At 43.9% G+C, this 17,027-nt stretch overlaps 1 long non-coding RNA gene across 1 annotated transcript in view; it reads right to left on the minus strand.

Annotated features, from left to right (window-relative positions):
• Positions 1-6,334: 6,334 nt before the first annotated feature.
• LOC139046985 (uncharacterized) overlaps positions 6,335-17,027 on the minus strand; it is a 30,118-nt gene continuing 19,425 nt past the window's right edge. The window contains exon 3 of the long non-coding RNA XR_011507024.1: positions 6,335-6,544. This is a non-coding gene — a long non-coding RNA (uncharacterized lncRNA). The remainder of the gene's footprint in view (positions 6,545-17,027) is intronic.

The raw sequence follows: 17,027 nt of genomic DNA on the forward strand, positions 1-17,027 counted from the left end.
TTCTCAGCGCACGTGAGCGCGCTCTCGCCTCGAGTCACTCAACCCACATGTCACTTGTTTTTCGCAGATCGTGACGATCGCAGTCAATAAAAACATGGTTAGTACGAGGCCAATGATACTTCTTTTTTTCCACTTATCTTTTGCTCACTTATACATACGCATTTCGAGCTTGAAAGCAATAGCCAGGTGATACTCACAACACATACTTCAAATTTTGAGCTTGTAAGCCCAGCACATGCAATGAACTGAAGTCAGCATACATATTATGTCTTATGTTGAAATGCTACGGTACATATCCAAATAATGTTGTGCTTGATGCATAACAAGAAATACAAAACAACAGAACGCCCAGTAGCTTTAATTTCACTCTGTCACTATGCATGTTACATAAACGGCTCTAAAAGCACAAGAATTTTATACATCGCCTATGTAACTTAGAAAAAAAAAGTGATGCTTAACGAGCGGGTTTTCCTGCTTTTTTATTTACACAGGCAGCAAATCTTCGCAGTCTAAGAAAACAGTCATAAATACGTTGAGAAGAGTAGCCGCTCATGAACGCACTAGACAGCCGTGTTCATAAATCGCAATGTAGCAAACTCTCGCTCATTACCAGTGTACAGAAGCACATATACGTTGCTGTAATCATGCAAATAACTCATATTAGCCTTCCACAAGATTTAGTGCGCAAAATGGTCATCTAGGTTGGTTTTTACGCCGGCTGTGCACAGATCGTCTTACGATCATGGCCAAACACCGGTGCGCACACGGAAGCCGCAGTGTGTCGTTCCTATACGGCGGACGATGGCACCCGGCAGAATCGATAACGCGCGGTATCCGTTTACAAACTAAATTAAATGTATCCAATTTAGCTTGTGAAATTATACAATGAAGGTACGTACGTGCCTGTGACACTGTCAGGTGTTAGATTCCTCCTGCTTGGAAACATTCAATAGAAGCCGACGGCGGTCCACGATGTTCATGTCGAAAAGCACAAGCTTGCCTAATTCTGCCTCGAAGTGACGAAATGTTTCCTTCGTAGCTCGCTCCGCGGAAGGGGGAAAAAAGCGCGTGCATAAGCTCCCGATAGCATCGCTAAGCTGCTGTCCGCAATCGCAGCACAGTTTCAGCAGTAAACACGATCGGCGTGCAAAACAACCATCGGCTGCATTACTTCGCACAAAATAACATAATATTTTCGTTCTTAGCCGCCGCCAATCGCCGCCACTGCTTGGCAGCAGTGGCGGCGATTCGAACAGTCGCTTACAACCAACGCTTCCTATAACTATATGCCTGGAACGTCGCTCTCTTTCCCATTAGCCCCGAGAAAGAGGAATGGCGCCCTCTCGCGAGTGACGTCACGGCCAGGACGCCGCTCGCTCCGGCTCGCTCGGCTGCCGCGCGCGCTCGTTCCCTTCGTGTATGCTTGGGGTATAGGTGGCTCGAGCCGTACGTATTGAAGAATAAGTCGGCTTCTTTCAGCTGCAATACCTTAACCACAGTTTCTTCTTCAAAAGCGTGTGAGTCGAGAAACCTTGCGACTTGGATATCGCAAGCTAAGTAGCGTTAAAGGGGTCTACAAGTTTTTGCAATGCATATATGCGCCGTGTCTATCGGTAAATTTTGACTGAAAAAAGAATATCTGCAAATTCAACGCGCGAAGTTGTGTATGATGCTTCGCTAAACACTTAACATTCCTTTAGTATTTAGCTATGAGAGGTATTGCATTTCACGTGGAAGAAAAATTTGGTACTTGGCGTCAACATGTTATCCGATGTTAGAAAGACACTGGCCAGCGAAGCTGTCATCATGATTCCTATTACGCTGGTGTGTTATTCTATTCAAATATGGCCATTCATTAATGCGTAAAAAAATAGTTAGGCGCGCATTTTTTATGAAAATGTTTGCTGCTACTTTCATCCCCCTCTGAAACAGGCCTCCAAAAAACGAATTGCTCATGGCTGCTAACACGACGGCGTGTCATGTAGAGTATTTACATAGTTAATTCACAAACACCATAGTAGCAATCCCCTGAGAGAAAAGTTTCGTTGTTTAGTTCAACAGCCACTCAATTGAAAGTGATGAAATGTATCATAGTGGCCCTCAGTAGCCTTTATCGACAATAAGGCACACCCCTGATCACGTAACGGTAGCAATCGACTGTCCGTATGGCGAGGCATGCTATGTTCGCGAAACCCATCAGTTCACTTCAACTTCGAATTAAAACCATAAAGCATTTTTTTACAGCGCCAACTGGAATGGCTAAAATATTCTCGAGCTACTACTACGCAGCTTAGATTGCCTACAAAAGGAAAATTCAAGCACCTTTTGTCTCACCATGTCTCGATCCAGCGTTATTTATTTATACAAACGGATAACTATTCGCTTCGTCGGTACTTAAAAGAGAACCTTGCGGGCTAATTTAAGTTTGCTCCAATCTAATCGCAAACATTCATAAAGAAAGCACCACAAGCCTTGCATATACTTTCACTTGATTTCTGACCCTCCACAGGGGGAATTTCGATATCTTCAATATGTCCCATACTACTAGTCATTGACGCTTCGACTGCTTTCTGGCTGCAGCTATGCGGTCCAGCAGGCATACTTCACTAAAAAAATTGGGCTGAGCAGCCTGTGTCAGTTCGCCAAACAGATTCGTCATGTATATTCCTCAAGCAACAAGCACCAGTAAATTTCTCAAGTGAGTTTGATTTGATTTGATTTATTAATTTCCATTTACACACACACATGTACAGAGGAGTGGTAAATGGAGGTGGATGAGGGAAAAAAGCCGCACAGACGCGGCTTGAGGTAATCTCACCCTCTTAGGTACAATATGGCTGCATGGGGTAACACATCAAGCGCCATATAAATTACATTTATATAGTTGCCATAAAACATTGCAGTTATACAATATATGAAAGCACAGTGAAATATTTCCACGATAACAATGCAAAACACACTGCGGCATTGAAATAAATAAATGATATACACCTGTAACATAGACAAAAAAAGAGGAACATAACATGCATTATTAATCATTAACAAACAGGCTCTAAAGAGGTGAGTTGAACGTGTAGCACGGAAAAGGGAATATATATTGGTACATTCCTATTCGTACTCTGTAAGTAGCTGTAAGCCTTCATTAACTTTACTTCAAATTTCCGCCGCTTAAAAAAATAAACACGTGAAGAACCGCCTAATGTTGACAAGCAGTTAAAGAAGCAAGTGAGGCGTGTAGAATCTAAGCTCCAGTATTAGTTAAGTCACCGTGCTACTGCTGAGCGTTTCTGTGAGGAAATGCAAAAATTCGATATTATACCATGAACTACTCGTCGTGAGCAAACCTGTTTTAGCGGAATAAAATCAACGTAACTGCTGTAGAAGTCATATATAGCCAGCTTTGTGACATACTTGTTGCACCGCGGCAGGTATGGTATCATAACTGGATTACTATAGGCTATGCTTTAGCGATTGTCTATCCGCGTATGAAAAACCCGCAATGGGCTGGTCTGCGTCGCTTCGGCTGGCACTGTAGCGTTGCCTTCGAGAGCTGCATTGTTGTCTAAGAAATTAGCTCTTTGAATATATGTTCGCAAAGGAAGACGTCATAAAAATATATTTGAGACCACCACCATAAGTATACAAGCAGAGAGAACGAGGGCGAACAAACGAAAACACCGCAGAAAGCGCCCGTACAACGCACGAACTGTAGCAGACGACAGGCGCGAGTCCGTGCCCTGACGTCACGCGAGCGGCGCTCGCAGCGCCGCTCGTGTTCGTTCTCGGGGCTAATAGGGAGCTCTCTGCCGAGTGTTGCGACCATGCGCCGCAGGACGGCGCGCGCCACCGTACCGGTCCCCATGGCAACCACTGCCGCCGCCGCCGAAAGCTCACGACGCGCCAGCCGCTTGGCTGCCGACGTCGCTCCCGGCTGGCTCCCGGTAGCCGCGCCACCGACGTGTTTACAAGGGCTGGCCGCAAGAGGCGCTCGCAACCGTACCAAAATAAAGCCCCTCAATCCAACGTTCTTAGACATACACTCTAAAAATTTTAACACCCTTAAGGGTGTAAATCGCTTGTCCCGTGGGTGACACCCTTTTTGGGTGTATTGCTACACCCCAAGCAAAGGGTGCACAATAACACCCCACAAAAGAAGGGGTGTTAATATGACGTCACCTTACCTAAGGGTGTAAAGCAAACAACACCCTTTCTATATGGGGTGTAACACAGACAACCACCCTTTCAATATGGGTGTAGCATGTGACAACACCCTTCCAAAAGGGTGTTATCCCTGCAAGTATTTTAGCGTTCACTACAGCCATGTAGTTAATGGGCAGACTAGCTGTTGTGAATGCTGCCTAGCCTTAGCTATGGTACTACCTTGTTCAGTATGAGCCAGAATCTGTGAGGCGTCGTCATATTGCGCTTCTGGTCCGTCATGTGGTAGCATAACGTGCGGCCCTTTCAGGCAAACAATTTAAGGTTTCGCCATTGCAGCAAGGCACACACGCCATGCTTTCGTAATCTTCCTCTGCAGTGATAGTACACTGCCGGCAGGATGCAGAGCACAATAACAATGCGCGCTGCACTAAGGACACAGGATCTCCCGCACCTTGGTGTACCAGTACTTATAACTCCGTGGAAACAGCACACAGCCAAAAGCATAGTTACATGCATTTCAGAAATGATTAAAAACCTCCACTTTTCTTGGTCAACAATTTTCGCAACACCAGCTCGACCAGGAGGGAAAGACACCACAGCTCGCTGCTGTAGCTCATATTGAATGCAATAGAGCGCAAGCAATGCATGTATTGGCGACGGTAACAAGTGCAGTACTACAGAAGCATACGTTTGCCTGTCAAGCAGTTTTTTGCCGTTTTAAGCACATATTTTATACCTCTATTCATCAAAGTTGTCATTTATCTCCACCGGATGCTTCTACTAGTACCTTCACATATATGTCTTAAAGGTAGCACTGAAAGCCCAAGAACAAAGTGCTTCCACGTCGAATAATCTTTCAGCATTTACGAACAAAACAGCATGTGTAGCTGTGCATGTTGTTCAATATGTAAGCATGCACTATTTTCTGAAATATACGCATGCTGCATTTACTGACAGTGACCTGCTTATACCCAATAACTTAGTGTATCTTTCACCATGTGCTTGAATTGAATACTCTACAGGCATTGTAAGGTAAGCTACCAGAATAACAATCAGCTAGTCTAAGGTTACCTAATTGAACAAAATCATTGTAAAATTTGTGACGAAATGTCAGAAGTATTTATTTCATTCAAGAGAAATGGTTACATAATAATGTTCGCACATTTTAAAAGTAAAAAGGAAGATGAGTAAAACCATACCAATACAAAGACATAAGCACCGAATAATGGCACAGGCTTGCTCAATTAAATTTTAAGCAGAACAGTTTTTTTAAATAACCTCACTACGAACTATCACATGTTTTCATTTGAAAAGCACTGCATCTTATTATAAAGCACAAAAATAACCGGTCACATAAGTAAGAACAAGTCTGAGTGTGTCTTTAACACAAGGATAAAAAGTTGGGCAAGTTGGTACAGTAACCTGATCTTGGATTGTAGCGCGAAGTGAAACGGACACAGACTAGAAGCAGACAGGATGAGCGCTAACTCTCAACTAAATTCTTATTGAAACGAAGAATATATATATATATATATATATATATATATATATATATATATATATATGTGTGTGTGTGTGTGTGTGTGTGTGTGTCTGTGTGTGTGACTGCAAAAAACCGCAGCACATGTAAATGAATATTGAATACATAGTAGTAACATGAAGACGACAAACAAAAGCTATCAGCCATCAACTGCATGGCAAATCTGAGTGCAAGCTATTCTCTTATCAAGTATACCTGTAGGCGTTGCGACCAATGTGCTCCCAAGATGTATGAGGCATTAGTCATTGCAGAGTTGTAAGGACATGACAATCCTAGGATGATTATGTTCTTGAGGCTTTTTTCCCCACTTTCCATCTTTTGAAACATGTATACTTTAGTCTTGAAAACAAAAATGCTACAACTGGCGTGTGATAAGTTTTGCATCTTATTTCCTAGCAGCTCACTGAAAAGAGCCACGATGACAAGTTTAAATGCTGTCACCTCATCAGACATTCCAATTTCTTAAACACAAACAAAACCAGATAGGCATTAGAGTGAGCATCACTTAAATACATTACACTGTTTTAAATTTATTGCACCACTTTGGGCCAGTTAAAACATTAGAAACATCAAAAACGTTAAGATTCTACGGCTAACCATGAAAACTAAATAAAAAAAAATAATTAAGCTGTCTTAAACGGGTACAGGAGCTTTACAACTGGCCATCTTGGTGATGGACACGCAGATAGATGAGCAGCCATTCCACTGAGACGAGAATGTTGAGGGCTTCGCATGGAAGTCTGTGAGACACTGCAGAGTAGTTCTTGGTCCACATCAAGGAGGTTGCTTGCATACACGTCTGGGCCACCATACTGAATGCAGTGTTACCGGAACCTTTTCCCCCTGCATTGTGGTAAAAAAGCATTGTTAAGTTTATACGATATTTAATATGCAAAAAAAGACGTGAGGCATGCAGACAGGACACGGACAGGAGTAGAGAAGTGAACACAAACGCGAAAAACATGAAAATTTTCATTAAATTGTTTTATTAGATAAAATTTTTATACTGTGTGTCATTCATTATGAGGGTTCATAACCGCAACACATTTATTATATAAGCAGGTAGAATTATCAGCTTGGTCAATTTGTACAAGCTCGTTTGAGGCAAGAAATCGAGTTTCACAAACACAACCTCAACATTCTTGATTGAAAAAGGAACACCTTAGATGACATGCGGTCCTGTGAGTGGGAATTGCACAGTTCAAGAAAAACAAATTAGAACTCACAGACCAATCCTGAAAAAGGAATAAGCACCTGCTACTGCAAAAAGCGAATTAATTGGTAGGTTTTAGTAGCACAAGGGCGTCTTTGGCCAATGAGCGCCAAGTCTATATTGCAAAAGATAAAGTTAGTGCATCTTTACAAAGCAAATATATAAAGGTGACTAATGCCACTCTGCACTAGTTGCTTTGCTCTAGGGTGAAGTCATTTTAATGCATGCACACGTACGTACACATGCTACACCCAAGTGTAACAGCTGCAGAATTAAAATTGGGCAGCAACAAAGTCGCAACCTTTAACCATTGATCACAAGCTGTACTAGTGACTGGAGGTAGTACCAATATCGCCAATGACTAGTTGCACTCTTTCTGCCCGACGTTATGCTGCTCTTGTTGTCAAAGATGAGTTACAGTCGGCATTGAGGGAAAGCTGCCCAAGAGCAGCTCTTATTTTTGTGTTATTTCTCACCAGAGACCAATGAAGTAATATATTTTTAGAAAGAAAATGACACCGAAAATTGAGTACGTAAAACATTTGGTACATTTTCCGGAATTAACTTGGGTGTTAACAGCTAAAGCGGCAATCCAGACACTAGAGCATGTTTTGACATGTTGCTACCAGTGAATGCCGGAAAATATGTTGGCATTCTGTAGTTTTGTCCAACAATGCAAAAGGGATTCTTAATAATTGAGGAAATAAATGGAAAAGTCTCATGAAGTATATTTCGTGAATGTAATGCAGAATCACTCAACTTCTGTTGCTATATAATCTCCACTTGATTAACCTGCACTTTCTGAACTAGTTCAGGAGGTACTGCATTTCACTACTCATTCCACCAGTTCATCGTGGTAGCAACTGCACGTTATGATTTTTTTTACTTACCCCCGTATTCACAAACCAAACTTAACTTATCGCGATAAGGTCACTTATGAAAGGACGAGAAAAGTATAAGTATCAGGAAAGAACAAGGTCCGTTTCGAAAACGCACCTTAACGCGCCATAAGTGTGCCTTATGAAAGGCACCCTTCACTCGTTAAGTGTTTTACGTGGGAGCGAGGCTAGAGAATTTTTTGCTACGAAATAGATACTTTGACGACGTTTAAACTGCTTTTATTATAAGAAAGCAATAATGGCATGCACACAAGCATCTGTACATAAATAATGTATAAACGCTTGATAAAACTTGATGAAACGCTCGCCGTTTTTGGTGAGTCCGCTATTTACGCCTGGCCACGTTGGTCTAATCCACTCGACGCAGCGCACGTTTTTGTACAGTCTTCTCCAGATTGGTTTTGTCCGTGTTGTGTTTGTATTTAGTTCGTCCGTGTTGTTTTGCCTTATTATTACTTCCTTCGCTTTTTCTTGCTTATTTATAATTAGCTGTGCATTATTTTACTCATTTTTTATCAGTTTAGTTGTTTAAATAGTCTTAGTATTATCTTTTTTTTTGGTAAACCGCGTTGAGAATGGAGCGGCGCAAAATTAACTTCACGGACGAAGAGCGCACCATCCTGATGGACCTGATGGAGAGGCACCGCGATGTGCTCGAGTGCAAACGCACTGACGCGGTGTCGGTCAACGCAAAGAAGAAGACCTGGGAAAAGTTGGCCGAAGAATTCAACAGTCGCCACAACGTCCGGCCACGAACGTCCAAGCAATTAAAGAAGTGCTGGGATAATCTGAAAGAAAAGTGGCGCCGTGCCAAAGCCGAAGACACGCGGGAGATATTCAAAACAGGTGAGCATTATTCCTCATGTGCCGAAATTTCTGCTTCTTGCTTGTATATAGATTTGATGAAAGCACGGGAAGCCATCGCTACAGCTGAATTCTAGCGCACTCTGCAACAGCTTGTGCGTGTGCATACGGAACAGTGGCGAGGACATAATAAATTCATCGCCAAAAATAACGTTGCAGTAAACTTGCTTGATCGTAACATGCAGGCAAACAAAGGACGTGCCTACGCATGTTTGTTTTCCGCGACACACTTGCACGATCGGCAAATTTGCTCATGTTTTGGTTTCTTGAAGGCGTCGTTTGCTACCTCAAAGGACGTCTTGCTGTGAAAGAAACGCTACCTTATTTGTTTGCAAAGCGTGCTAATGCAGTCCTTGGGCGAACGCCATCAACTAGCTTTGTGTGTAGGCTTGTCGTGTGCTGTAATGAAATACCAGGGGCAAGGAAAACTTGGGCACAGTTGCAGTTCATTAGCATATGCCTGGTGCTATGTGCGTGTGAGCACGGCGACCTGTGTCTGTATTTCCCTTGTGCTCAGCTAGCAGGGCTTCAAAATGACTTAAGCTACATCATGATGTGTTCATATGTTTCTGCCAGTATTTTCGAAGCGGTGAAACTGAAGAGGTATCGTTATTTTGCTAACGTTGATGTTTGCTTTTCAAAGGTGGTGGCGCCCCGGCAGGACGCCACATGAATGACGAGTTGCTCAGGGTCGGTGCAGTGGCAACTCACATGGCCACACGCCTTGTCTATCCATTTGACAGCGACTGCACTGGCCCTGGCACAGAGCCGACGCCAGCTGTAGCAGCACTGCTAACTTCGTCACAGCCGGGACGAAGCACTGATGCAGATGGTGAGTATGAGTTTATGTGCAATATTATATCTGGACTAATTATTTAGGAAACTAGATTTGCTAATACAGAAAGGCACCAAATGAGGCATTGCAGGTGGCTAATGAACAACTCGTTCTGTATTACGCATTTGACACAGCAGTATTGCAAGAAACTAAGCTACTTTTTAATGTCGAAGTGCTGACATTACTTTTGGGCATCATGGTGATGAGGTTGGAGCAGTGCAGCAAGGGTTTTATTTATGGTTTCGTATAATGGACACTATAACGAGGAATGATCCAGTCATTGGTTCTGTCTCAAAGGCTTCCAAAACTGGTTTTTGCAGTTGCATTTGTGCATTATTTCATTGTTTCCATGTCAGGGTTGCAAACGGAAATCCCTTATTTTTTACAGTGGAGTGGTTACATCGCCAAAGTTGTACGTGTGCAATGTACAGTACACATGGATCGATATGCTCTTGCACTGTCTGGATCCAGAGGAGATGTCATAATGTTATCTGCTATGAACATACGAGAGGCACCATGCCTTGTGGAGATAACTGTAAATTGACCATGTTGTGTCGTGTACTCGATATATGATTAGCTGTGTATGTTCATGGGTGCCTATGCTGTGTGTTTGTTGTCATACATGTGTTTCAGTTGTTGCCACATGCGTGTGGAATAGCAGGTACACTTGCTATTGGGCAAACCTCTCCAGCGTTTCCAAAGCGCCTCTTTTTCCCATGCAATAGTGCCCATAATTTCCTGTTTATTATGTACCGTCAACAAGCAATATACACAGAAAGCCTACCTGTGATGCAAATAACTGTCAGCATAGACACCATTGGTTTAGTTATATTCATGGCCCATGAAACAGAGAATGAGTCCTAATATTAGGATGAGCGGCTTGTATGCAAAAGTTTGAATGCAACCGCATAGTTATTACTGTCACCGTTTCATTCAACCTGCTTCAGCTGGATGCACCAGCAGGAACATGCTGTATTGTTGTGTGCTCACGGGCTTACATTGTGTCAAGTTCTTTAGTATGTCCTAATAGTAAGTACAGTGCAGTATTTTGTTCAACATCGGTGCATTATGTAGCAAGGCAAAAATGTCTGTATAGCTCACAGCGCACTCGTAAAAGTGGATTGTAAAAGGTACAAGCACTGTGGTAACGACACTAATGTCAACTCTGATTGCAATAACTTTGCAGATGCCGACATGGACTATGATGACTCCTGGCAGTGGGACATCGAAAACCAGGACGAAGCAGCGGCTTCACAGTGTGCAGCGCCACCAAATGCTGAAACTGCTCAGCTTGTACCAGAGCCAGCAGCACCCCTAGCTACATGCCCACCAGCTCCAGCCCCGCCAGCTGCTGTGCCGCCAGTGCCGACAGCCCGCCGGCGGATAAACGCAAGCCGGTCATCCTGCACAAGGGATGATGCTGTGAGGAGCGAACTTGGTGCTCGGCTTTCTTCACTCACAAAAGATGCTCAGAGAAAAAGGAAAGAGCACTTGCTCAAGATGAAGCTAACGCGTGAAGACCATGCACTTCGCATGGAACTCGCTCGTGAGGATCACAAGGATAGACTTGAGAAAAGGCAGGCAGAACATGCACAAATAATGGAAAATCTTAAAGCAAAGAAGGCCCTTATTGACCTAAAAATGAAGGTTCTGCAAAAACAGAATGAGTGAGGCAGAAGAAAAAGTTTTCGTATATGATCATATGCCGTATTTACTCGCATAATCAAACTTCTTTGTCAAAAAAATTGGTGCAAATCCAGGGGTGCGATCATTGTACGAGTTAAATTTCCCACGAAAAGAAACTTTTTTTTGATCCCGCATTTGCAGCACGGTGACAAGCAGGCGGCTGCCGTTGTCAGTGTGGGACACCGAAACAAAAATGACGGCCGGCGGAGCAAGCCGAACGCGATTATTGTTCTTCTTGTGAGTACATTACATGCATTGAAACAGTTTCTTCCGTATCAGTAATGAATAATGGTAATATCGGCACGTTTGCGACATAGCCATGTCTACTTTGAGGAGACAGAAACAGAGATGGGCACGCTTAGCTGCCAGTGACACAGAAACACATAGCGGGCATGCTGTGGAAACTGCGACATATGTCTTCACTGTTATCCTAATATGGCACGTTTCCACTAAGGGTGGGCGAATATCTTAGCTGCGTTACAAGCATGGGCGTAAGAATAGGGTACATTTGTAACTTATCAGCGTAAACGTGGCCACTATTGTTGCCGCCCGCGATTTGTTGCGTGCCCATGAGTGCAGACGAGAGGAATCAAAAGGCACCCTTTATGTTGTTGCTGTTGACCAAATCCATTATGATGCCTACAAACAAAGCCGAGGCAAGCTTGGTTGTAGTTTTTTTTTTTTCATAGAAGTGCAGAAAGTGATGGCATCTGCTTAAGAATGTTCGGTGCATGCAGACCTCTTGGTATGTTTTCAAGAATCGTTTGCGTAGCATTTGACAGAAGGTAAGTGCGATCATCATTAGCTAGACTTGGCACACGACATATCGCTGCGACAAGTTCAGGGTGCGGTCATTACACAGGACAGAAAAAGTTGAATTTTGACGACAAAATTCAGGGGTGCGATCATTATGCGAGTGCAATCATTATGCGAGTAAATACGGTATGTCTTGTAATATATGTTTCGTGTATATCAAAGTACATGGGCATTGTGCAATTCTGCCACCATCAGAATGTATCAGCTACCGCAGCTTGGATCAAACGTGTAACCTCGAGCTCAGCAGCCCAACATATAGCCTCTGCATTAGTGCCAGTTTGCCTACATTGTAGCTGAAAATTAAATTAAATTCTGGGGCTTTACGTGCCAAAACCACAATCTGATTACGAGGCACGCCGTAGTGGGCCACTCCGGGAATATGGACCACCTGGGGTTCTTTAAAGTGCGCCTAAGTACATGGGTGTTTTCATATTTTGTACATTGTAGCTTTGTACTCTTTCTCTGTCTCTCTTGTGATCCTCACTCTGTATATGCAGCATCAACAAATGATTGTATTGAAAAATGGCAGTTGTAGACGTTGGTGCCTTTCACAGCCATTCAGAAATGGTAAAGTTCATGTGAAGTTCATGGTCATCACGGGTAAACTTCATGGATTTTAGGCCCTGTAATTGCTCATTGCGCCATCCTCTGCACGCAGGCAGACAAGAGTAGACAGCTGCCCAACATATAGCCTCTGCATTAGTGCCAGTTTGCCTACATTGTAGCTGAAAATTAAATTAAATTCTGGGGCTTTACGTGCCAAAACCACAATCTGATTACGAGGCACGCCGTAGTGGGCCACTCCGGGAATATGGACCACCTGAGGTTCTTTAAAGTGCGCCTAAGTACATGGGTGTTTTCAGATTTTGTACATTGTAGCTTTGTACTCTTTCTCTCTCTCTCTTGTGATCCTCACTCTGTATTTGCAGCATCAACAAATGATTGTATTGAAAAATGGCAGTTGTAGACGTTGGTGCCTTTCACAGCCATTCAGAAATGGGAAACTTCATGTGAAGCTCATGGTCATCACGGGTAAACTTCATGGATTTTAGGCCCTGTAATTGCTCATTGCGCCATCCTCTGCACACAGGCAGACAAGGGTAGACAGCTGGCTAGACGCCTTGAAAAGCACATGTGTATGTTTTGACTAGTGTTCCACGTGCCTTGCCTTGTCAGACTTCTCAAAAAGTCAGCACATTTTTCAAGGCATTTGGCCAGCCATCCAGCCTCATCCGACCACCTGCAAAAGGCAGATTGAGCAAGTACAGGCCCTTACACAATTCATCTAATTCATATCTGTTTGACACATTGTTTGTCGCATGTTTTTGAAAGAGGCTTCAACAAGACGCATTCTGCCGAGGGATGAAAGCGGCATCTAGATGTAGTTCATGTAACACGTCACGGCAAAATCTTCTGCTAGATAGAGCTAGATGAATCTCAATGCAGCAGAAGCCACCATGTCGAGAAATATGTGAAACAAGAATGAGTACTGTTTATTTCATTCTGTGCAGAGCATGCTGATAACATTTCTGTTGTGCTATGTGCACGCATGTGCAAACAATCACATTTTTAATGCTAGTCTCCTGAGAAACACAGGCATGATGTTTTGTACCACCAATTTCAAAGGCTCTGTATGCGATAACCATGTCTCACTGCATTGAATCCATTGGACAAGACAACTTATCGCTGAAATGTTCTATTGTGGAATTTGAATGTCATTGCACATGTAAAAAACAAAGCAACGTTAGGTAGCTCCTGCTCCTGGCCTTGAATTCGTAACAGCCAATGTGCATAGGATCACTTTGTGGGGAAGCAGCATATTTAAAAGTTGTAAACAGTCTTGAATTTGGCAACGGTTAGGTGCTATTGATGGAGATTGTTGAAAAGGCATACGACAACTAGCAAAGCTGTGTTGCTGATGATAATCAGTGCAGAACTGCCAACTGCATATTAAAGGGAAGCTGAAGAGTGCCGAATTCAATAAGACGCTCATATACGGATGCGGGAACCTTATAAACCATGCAGGTAAAATTTGGAGGGGGGGGGGGGACTTTTCACCTAGGAGTGACGTAATTGTCGGCTAAAATTGCGCTGTCGCCCCCCCCCCCCATCAATAACTGCACGCTGACGTCAGCGGAGACGGGAAACCGCGGCATAGTGACGTCAACACTAGTGTTTCGTTCCTTCACAGTCACCGCGACCATGCCTGACCGTGCTTGTTTCTGCGTGCGCGGCGTCATAATCTGCTTCGCTCGACCCCGCATTCCTTTGTTTGTATGTAGAGCGGTAGTCAACGTGCGCAGCATCAATTGAAGTGGTGGGCCAATCATGCCGGCGTTCTGTGCAGCCTAGGCTTGCACGAACACCAGTGGCCGCGACAATGTTGTCTGCTGTGAAGCGAAATAAATTCAAGCGCTCGAGAACAACAGTGCTTGGAAAACAGTGATGGCAGGAAAACCTATTAAAAGTGAAGTGTGTTTACAATGGCATTGCTGATCTGCCAAAAAAGATTTTGCATTCATGAACACATGCAAAGAAATAGTAACAAATCACAGTCGACGACTGATTTTTCGGACGCCTAATTTTTTGGACATGCTTGATTTTTCTGACTTTTTCCCAGCCCCAGGACATACCTCACAAAGTCAGTGTATTACGTGGCTTAAAATTTCAGACACTCTAGGGAGGGCTGTTCGATCTTTTTGGACTTTCCAAGCGTCAGCCAGGCCAACTGCCGCGCATCTTGAGCTGTGTCGCCGCCATCTTGTTTGTTTATATTTTCATCCTGTAGTCTCGAAACCGGTGCCGGTCTTGCATGGCGGTTCCTCTGCTACTCGGACGCTTGGTTGAGGCTATATGCTAGCAGCTTCCGCAACAGCGTCACTGCCGTAACGCAATGCTTTTTTTTTCTTCCTTTGTTCCTTCGATTGCCTGTTTGTGTTTGCAGGGTGTTGGCAAGCTTAGCAGTAGCAAGCTACTGTGGCTCGCATTTGACTGAATCGGCTTCAGTGCTTCAAGACGCTGTTTCCGGAACTTTATTTTTTTCGTACAACGTGGCAGCACTCAACAAAGTCGGTGTGACAACTTCCCGACGACTGCGCTGTGTGTACTGCTTAGCCAAGCATGCTAATTCACAATGGAGAAGAAATCTATGTTGTCGGCCTCGAGAATTCCGATGAACTGAGGCAAGTACGCCACAATGCCGATGGCGAAGAAAGTGGCAATCATCAAGTTCATCGAAGGTGGCCGATCACAGGCAGAGGTCGCAAAAGAGTTTAAAATTTCCAAACATGCTCTTTCGGACTACATGAAAAACAAGCAAAAGATTTTGGAGGCAGCGGGAAAGTCTACTGGGTGTTGGCAGAAAAATGTAAGCCAAGGCACCTATCGAAAGCTCGAGGAGGCCCTCCTTGTTTGGCTGAAGTCAACAGTAGCAAGCAAATCCGTCTCCGGTGCCCTCCTCAAACAGAAAGCCGAGACGATGGCGCTTCAGATGAGCATTGAGGGATTTAAGGTCAGCGATCGCTGGCTGAAACTTCAAAAAGCGTGCTGGGGTGCTATGCAGGATGCGTCGAGTTTGGCGAAACTCGGGATCTTCACGAGCTCTGGCGACACCCCAAGATGAAAGCACGAATGGTACCGAGACACAGTTTATCTTTCGACAAGCCTCCAGTTTCATTGGTTTATCTAGATTCACTCTGGCTGGCTATCATTCCTTGGGCGTTGCCTTCTGGGCGGTCGACAAACTGGGGCTCACGTGATCATACCGTCGGTGCATGGTCGTGCCTTCTTTCACTTGTCTGTCGTTCCACCGAGTGCATTACATGCAGAAGCAAGTTGTAAAACAAATGCATTTAGTACAATATTATTAGTTACTTTACCGTGGTTTAGAAGCATTTTGAAGCTTACGAGATGTGCACTGAATGCGTCTTAGACTAATTTGTAAATTAGTACGCTTCGCATTATACCACGAGGGAGCGCTGTAGTAGCGTCATCACATCCATTCACCGGGCAAGCATGGCGGCTAAGCATCAGAGAGGCCCAGTGTAAACAAACCCGTACAACGAGCTTGCAGTGCGCGACGTAGTGATCAGGCTCGACGAAGGCCACTATTTCTTGGATAGTTCTGTTCCTCCGTGGGCAATCTTCCCGTGCACCCGGTAAGACTGCCAATAGCTTCGGCGATTTTACAGATCGGAACGCGCACCTACTGTTCACGGCGAAGTGCTGAAGAAACAACTTGTCCGGTGCTGCTTCTGCGAGTGCGCTGAGTTCCTCCACTCTGCGTGACTGCGAGCGCCACGAACATTACATAGTGTGGGCAAAAGGTAGACATCCTATATAGCTACGATGCGACGAGGTGGTACCGACGATGGATCTCGCTACCAACACAGTGAAGGAGACTTCGACAAACTGCAGATAAGTATATTTCTACTGTTTCATATTTAGCATAATAAGAGTGCACGGATTAAGTCACTTTCGTAGTAGCGAACTGAATGTCCAGCAGTTTAAAGAAGGCAGTGAGAACCAATGAGTGTTCGTGCTTTTACGTGCAAGTGGGCCCGCGAAAATATGGAATAGATGAAGGTAACCTTCACTAACTTGGTGAGGCAACAGAAATTTATGAGTGACATTAAGCTAGAAAATTTATGGAAGAGTATCTTTATCCAAGTGAAATATCAATAGCAAGTACTGATATAAAGCAGGAAACTTATACAAAAATTTCATGGGTTGAACAGCACATGGAAGGCATTACCGAATCGTGATCGCCACGTTACCGATATCCTTGAAAAAAGTCTAGAATCATTGCATTCCACCGGTTATGCAATATGGGACATAAACCTGGAGGTTAACAAAGAAACTTGAGATGTCAAGGAGTGTGTAGAAAGCGAAGTAACAAAAATTGTTGCAGATAGCATTAAGGCAGGAAGACAGTGGCATAGTAAACCATGGCAACTGATATGCTAGTTGAGATTAAAAAAGAAAGGAATCGGCAGGCAGGCCATGCACGTTTTC

This window comes from Dermacentor albipictus, chromosome 6 (assembly GCF_038994185.2).
Source record: "Dermacentor albipictus isolate Rhodes 1998 colony chromosome 6, USDA_Dalb.pri_finalv2, whole genome shotgun sequence".
NCBI lineage: Eukaryota > Metazoa > Arthropoda > Arachnida > Ixodida > Ixodidae > Dermacentor > Dermacentor albipictus.